The following is a 7,009-nucleotide window of genomic DNA, read 5'->3' as shown; positions in this document are numbered from 1 at the left end:
TCCTATTTATAGGAGGAAATAAGTTAACAACTTGGTGGCCACACATACTTGGTGGGCAAGTATTCTTGGTGCCCAAGTTCATGTGATGGGCATCCAACTTACAAGGTGCCTAAGTTCATGTGATAGGCATCCAACTTATAACAACCTGTACATTATAGACATGGATTTTCTTAGGCTTAATGCATATGCGGCTCCTTGAATTTGTCCCTTTTTTCATTTTGGCACCTCAACTAAGTGTTATTCCTATTGAACTCCTGAACTCGTTCTCAAGTGTGTTTATCAAACCCTCTAAATCTGATTTTTATAGAAGCAAAAATTAAATTGGGAAAATGAAGGTGGAGTAATATTTTAGACATGTGGTAAGCTATTCTTTAGGTCATTGATGTGTCGGTTTCTGCTGGCTCTGCTCTTCCACTACCAGATTAATTAAGAGCCACTCTTTTTCCCCCTCTCAATTACTGCTAATCTAGCTAAAAATGGCATTATTAAATTAGAATATATATTAGATATTGCTACATTAAAGATGGAATAATGTGTAAGTCGAATTGTGTTTGATAGACACACTTGAGGACAAGTTCAGGGGCTCAATAGGAACAACACTTAGTTGAGGTGTCAAAATGGAAAAAAAAGGGGCAAGTTTAGGAGGCCGCATATGCATTAAACCATTTTCTTATTACATGATATTACATAGAGACACCTACTGTCCTTTCATAGATTCAGAATTTTAAGCTTGTGGGTTCCTAGTAAAATAAACTAAGAACTCGCGTCAAGGACGTGAGCACTGGAATAGGGTTCCTTCGTTGCCGCTGAGCCAACAACACCTTTTAGTAATGGATTCCCAACTAGCAATTTCTTATATAATTAATGGACTCTTAATATAAATACAAGGTTCGGGCTAGCGGATGAGTGTTTTCGGGAACCCACACCCGATACCCTGAATCTGCCCCTGATTCCTTTTCCACAATTATTTTTGGCTAAAGTCGTAAGTCGCCTTCTAAACTTATTTGTATCTTTAACTTTGACACCTTATCTAAGACTGGTAATGTTGATGTGAGGTAAAGCAATTTTTTTTTTTCCAATACTAAATGCTAGTTATAAAATTATGTAGTGCCAGAATTTATGTATGTCTTTTTAAATGAGCAGGTAGTTGCAACAAAATTCACTTCTTCAATTGAGATTTGAGACCATACTTGTTTAATTTTCCTTATCAACCCAAGCAATTGTGAAGAAGTAAATGATTTGGGAAGAAGTTTGGCACCACAACCCATAGTACTAAAACAATTGCAGCGAAGCATTAGAAGTTAAAACTAAAAAACGAGTTTCCTGACTTTCAGGCTAGTAATATTTGGAGTAATTAATTATTTTCACGTTTAGTACTAATTGACAATATATGAGAGCGGATAAGTATTTACCAAAATTTTGTGTCTTAGCGACAAGGTAGGTAAATCAATTTTATTTAACGTGAAACTTTAAAATAAATCCATCGTGACAACTGATTCCAACCAATGTCAATTTAAAACATTTACCAACTTAAATCGTAACTAGAATACTAGATACAGCAATATATCCCATAGCTAGATATAGCAATATGTTCCTTTAAGATGTTCTTTGGGGGAACATTATGTAGGGTTCTAAAATTAAAGATCACGGTTGGCAGAAAGCTAGTTTTGCCGATATTGCGAAAATCGAAATAACTATTCTAGGTAAGCCTGTCAACCGGTCCGGTTGGACCAGTTCAAACCGGTAACCAGACCGGTTTATCGGTTCGCGGTCTACGGGTGATTTTTTACCGGTCCGGTTTTCAATTTTTGGGACCGGTCAACCGGAACCGGCCGGTTAAAACCGTTTAACCGGTCAATTTTTTTTTAATTCTATTTTATCTGTGTCGCTTTCGTTATTTGCATTTCCATATCGCTTTGAATTTCTTAGCCTTATCTGACCTCTTTTTATGCTTTTTATTGAGCCGAAGGTCTTTCGGAAACAGCCGTCCTATCTTGGTAGGAGTAAGGTCTGCGTACACTCTATCCTCCCCAGACCCATATTGTAGGATTTCACTGGGTTGTTGTTGTTGTTTTAAATAGAGTCGTTGGATGACTGGGCTGGACCGTTGGGCAACGATCCATTTTGCAAAAATGGCTGTTGCCAACGGCTCCAAACGCCTCTTTGGCCCCCCAACCCCCCCAAACTTTTTTTTTCTACACTTTAACCTATCCCCCACCCCTATATAAACCCCTCTCTATTTTCAATTTTAATCCACACTAATTGACTCTTCTCTTTTTCTCAATTATAGCTACTTTGCAACAATTAACCACTTTTAATTTCTCTCAATTAAATATTATAAAGTTTTATTCTAGTTTCAATTATTAATTTTGCAATTATAAAAAAAATTGTTGGTGGAGTTGGTGATTTTGCAACAATCTGAAGTAGTTCCAAAGCTTTGGCGGATTTGCAATTCTAGCCGCCTTCACTTTGGTGGAAATTATTCCGGCAATTTGGTACCTTCGTTCCAACTCTATCTTTATTTTTCGTTATTTAATTTACGCAATTTAATTTGTTGCGGTTTATTTTCTTGTGATTTATTTGAGTGTGATTTAAATTAATTCTATTTAATAATGTCGAAGAGATTCAGACATGGTGCCGGTAGTAGTGGTATTGTTAGGGGTGGGTTTAATGAGGAAACATTTGTGAACGAAACACCTAATGTAGGTATTGATATTGGTGGAAATAATCCACTTTTAGATCATGAGGTAATGCAACAACACTATACCGGCACTTTTAATGAAATTGATGATGGTGATGGTGATGATGATGATGATGATGATGATGATGAAACACAAGCCCCCGAAAATCCCATAGAAGATACAGGTCCTGCACAATCACATACACAAGACAAACCACCAAGAAATCGTAGGCCAACCGCTAAAATTTGAAAATTTATGACTAAGGATAAGGAAATAGAAACAACTACATGTAATTTATGTAGACAAATATTTGTTTTTAGGCAACAAACTAGTAAGGATGGTAGAACGAGTTCACTAACGGGTCATATGAGAGGTAAACATAAGGAAATTTGGGGAGAGAAAACGGGTTCAAATGTAGGGGTACTCAAATGACAATAGACCCACGAACCGGTAAAATTTTTAGCTATGACAACAAAAAAAAAAAAACATGTAGAAATAGCTAAAATGGTTGCTTTTGATGCTCTACCATTTTCATTTCCTTCGGATTCGGGGTTTGTTACTTATATTCAACATTGTTATAATCCGTTATTTGAGGGTATTCCTAGAAGTACTTGTAGAGCGGATATTACAGATTTGTATAAAAAATATAGATTTTATTTGCACCATGTACATAATCCTTTAAATTGTAGTGTTTTTCTTACAACCTATTTGGGTTTTAGTCTTAAAAAGTTAGATTTTGTTTTGCTATTACATGTCATTGGGTTGATAATAATTGGGTGATGCAAAAAAGAATTGTAGCTTTTTTATATGATGAAGGAAAAGGTCGTCATGATGGAAAATTTTTAGCGAATTCAATGTCAACTATTATGAATTTTTTTAACATTTATAGAAAAACACTTTGTATTGATTTAAATAATGTTTCTAATAATACAAAGGCGGTTGGTCTTTTAAAAAGGGAATTAAACCCTCCGCTAAAAAATATTTTGCATGGGAGATGTAGTTGTCACATTTTAAACTTGATTGTTAGAAATGGTCTTGACTATTTTGAAGATTTTATTCAAAAAGTTAGAAATGTGGTTGCTTTTATTTTTTGTAATGCTAATAGGCAAAAAATGAGAGATTTTAAGAATTCTTGTGTGGAAAATGGCCTTAGACCTAGGAAAATTCAAGTAGAAGTTGACACTAGGTGGAACTACAATTACATTATGTTATAACAAGCATATGATTATAGGATTCCCATACAACAAGTTCACAACCATTTTAATATGGATAGTGATGATTGGTTAAATATTACCGATTAGGTAGATGTTAAGGAATGTATTGAACTTTTACAAAAAATTTATAATGCAACTCTTGCTTTTTCTAGATAATTCTATCCCACGGTAACCGGAATTTTAGTCTACTTAGCGGAAATAGCTAGAGTTTTATATGAGTATAAAGATAAATCCGGTTATCAAGCGGCTATTTTTAAAATGACAAAAAAATTTAAGAAGTATTTTTTTCCCATCCCAACTTTATTTATATTGAGTTCTCTTTTAAATCATTGTTTTAAAATGTCTTATACTAGAGCATTGGTTGGTCAAATTTATAATTATTTAGAAATTGACGAGAAAGTTGAACAATCTTTACAAAACGCCGAGCTCGCGATTGATGCCGAGTTTAGAAATTTTTTTAGTCATTATTCTACTTTGGAAGAAAGTGCTACACCTGTTGCTCCATGCTCTACTACTTCTCAAAGTAGCAAAAGGGGCTTAAAGGGTTTGTCGAATTTAAAAGTTTTACATTCACAACCAGCTCCTTCTAATAATGCAAACTTTGATGAATATCACCTTTATTTGATGCAGCCAAATGTGGATATCAACCAACTAGATGATTTGGACGTCTTAGCACGGTGGAAGAGATACAAGGCGAGTCATCCGGTACTTTCAAGAATGGCTCGAGATATCCTTACGGTTCAAATATCAACCGTGGCTTCAGAGAGCGCATTTAGCCAAGGAAGACAACAAATTGGGGACCATAGACACTCATTATCCGGATTTAGCTTGCAAGTACTAGTTTGCATTCGCGATTGGATTAGATCAGAGCGACGCAACCAAAAACTTAGAAGCGGTGGAAGGCGAAGAGGAAGAGATTGAAGATTTGATAGCAAGTGGAATAGACCAAATGGAAGACTTTGATGATATCTCAATGACCGAATATGATATGGCGGATATTAGCCAAATGATTGACACTTTTTGATTTTATTATTCTACTACTTATTTGCAACTCATGTATTATTTGCAAGTTAAAAAAAACTACATCTTGTAAATAAATGTTATCCATGAATGAATAAAATATATGGCTTATTGAGCTTTCTTCTATTTACTTGTGTTCATATTTTTACTTATATTAAGTTAGGAATATACCTAAAATATACTAAGAAAATACTTATAATAGACATCTACTTAAATAAAAAAATAGAAAGTTATATACTTGGAATATACCTAAAATATACTAAGAATATACTTATAATATACATCTACTTAAATTAAAAAATAGAAAGTCATATACTTGGAAAATTACTAAAATATACTAAGAATATACTTATAATATAAATATACTTAAGTTATAAAATAGGAATTTATAAACTTAGAAAAAACTTAAGTTATAATACATATAACTTAAACATGTATATATAAGTTATAAGTATATATATATATATATAAGTTATAAGTATATATACTATATTCTTAGTATATTTTAAGTATATCTAGTATAACTTAAGCATATAACTTAATATATATATATATGCTGTTAGTTAGTAAATATATAAACTTTAGTTAGAAACTTATATAACATATATAAATATATCTACAATATACTAAGAAATACTATAATATATATATACTATACAAAAAATAAAAAACAAAAAAGATAATTTTTTTAAGTATAGAACCGGCCGGTTCCAGTTTCCAATTTTGGAACCGGTTAACCAGCAACCAGTGGCCGGTTCCGGTATTTTGATTGGAAACCGGCCGGTTTCCTAACCGATTGCCGGTCCGGATCGGTTTATACCCGTTAACGGGCTTAATTCTAGGCTAGAATTTAAATTCTAGCACTTCAAAGTTCAAACATAGAACATAATTTGAGTTGTCAAGCGAAATATGATCTCGATGCAATTTTTAAACTTTGTGAATGCATTTCATTACTATATCTACTACTACTCCCTCCATCCCAATTTATGTGATATAGTTTGACAAGACACGAAATTTAAAAAAAAAAGGAAGACTTTTGAAATTTGTGGTCTAAAATAGGCCATAGATATTTGTACGACTCTAAATCATTTCATTTAGGGTATAATGAGAAGTTTTAAATTAAATTATTTCTAAATATAAAAATATATCTTTTTTTTTAAACAGACTAAAAGAAAAGTATAACACATAAATTGTAAAATAGAGGGAGTACAATTATGCAACAGAAAAAACTAGCCGCACATGTTATGACACCAATTATTATGATCAAGTGAAAAAGTGTAATGAAAACACATGCTATGATTAGGGGCGTTAGTGGTTCGGTTTGGATCGATTTCTTTCTGAAACCAAATCAATTAAGTCTTTTTTTCAAAATTTTGGAGTGAAATCAAATCAATTTAATCGATTTTTCAATAATTAATTTTTTTTCAGTTTTGTCTGATTTATCGGTTAATTATGTTTTTATTGTTTTTTTTAAATATGTGACAATATACTTTTAAACGCATATTTAGATTGACTATATTTTAGAAAAACACTATCAAACCAATAACTCATACACTACCAAAATTAATTACTCTTTAAGAAAAAAGGGAATGTTATATATGTAATCAAGTTATATATAAAGCATCGTTAAGGAAATCGTATGCATTGTCCAAAAATTTAACCATTTCCAAGGTACTTAATAAAACTTCTTACAATTGTAATATTTTTTTGTGCAAAAAATTAAAGAATTGTGTTGTTACCAAGATATCTTGAATATAAATGAATTAAATAATTAAAGGGCTCAAAGACATGAAATAGATTATTGAAATTACCAAATAAAGACTACAAATCAAATTAGAAAGTAAAGGCAAAAACTTAAATTACTATAAAGACAAACACCTAAATTATGAATCAAGAGTAGAAAAGATTATTCCTTACCGTAAACTTTTTAGAAATTTATATTTTTTAAATAGGTATTTATATAATCGATTTTTTACCAAACCAAACCAAACAAAAAAGTCTTGATTTTTTTTTTCTTTTTTTGGCTTTAATCGATTTTTTTGTTTTTCTGTGAACACCCATTTTACATAATTAAATTATAAAAACTTAGCTCTT

Source organism: Lycium barbarum, chromosome 2, assembly GCF_019175385.1.
Source record: "Lycium barbarum isolate Lr01 chromosome 2, ASM1917538v2, whole genome shotgun sequence".
NCBI lineage: Eukaryota > Viridiplantae > Streptophyta > Magnoliopsida > Solanales > Solanaceae > Lycium > Lycium barbarum.
The sequence above is the reverse complement of the archived record's forward strand: the minus strand, read 5'-3'. Positions refer to the sequence as shown.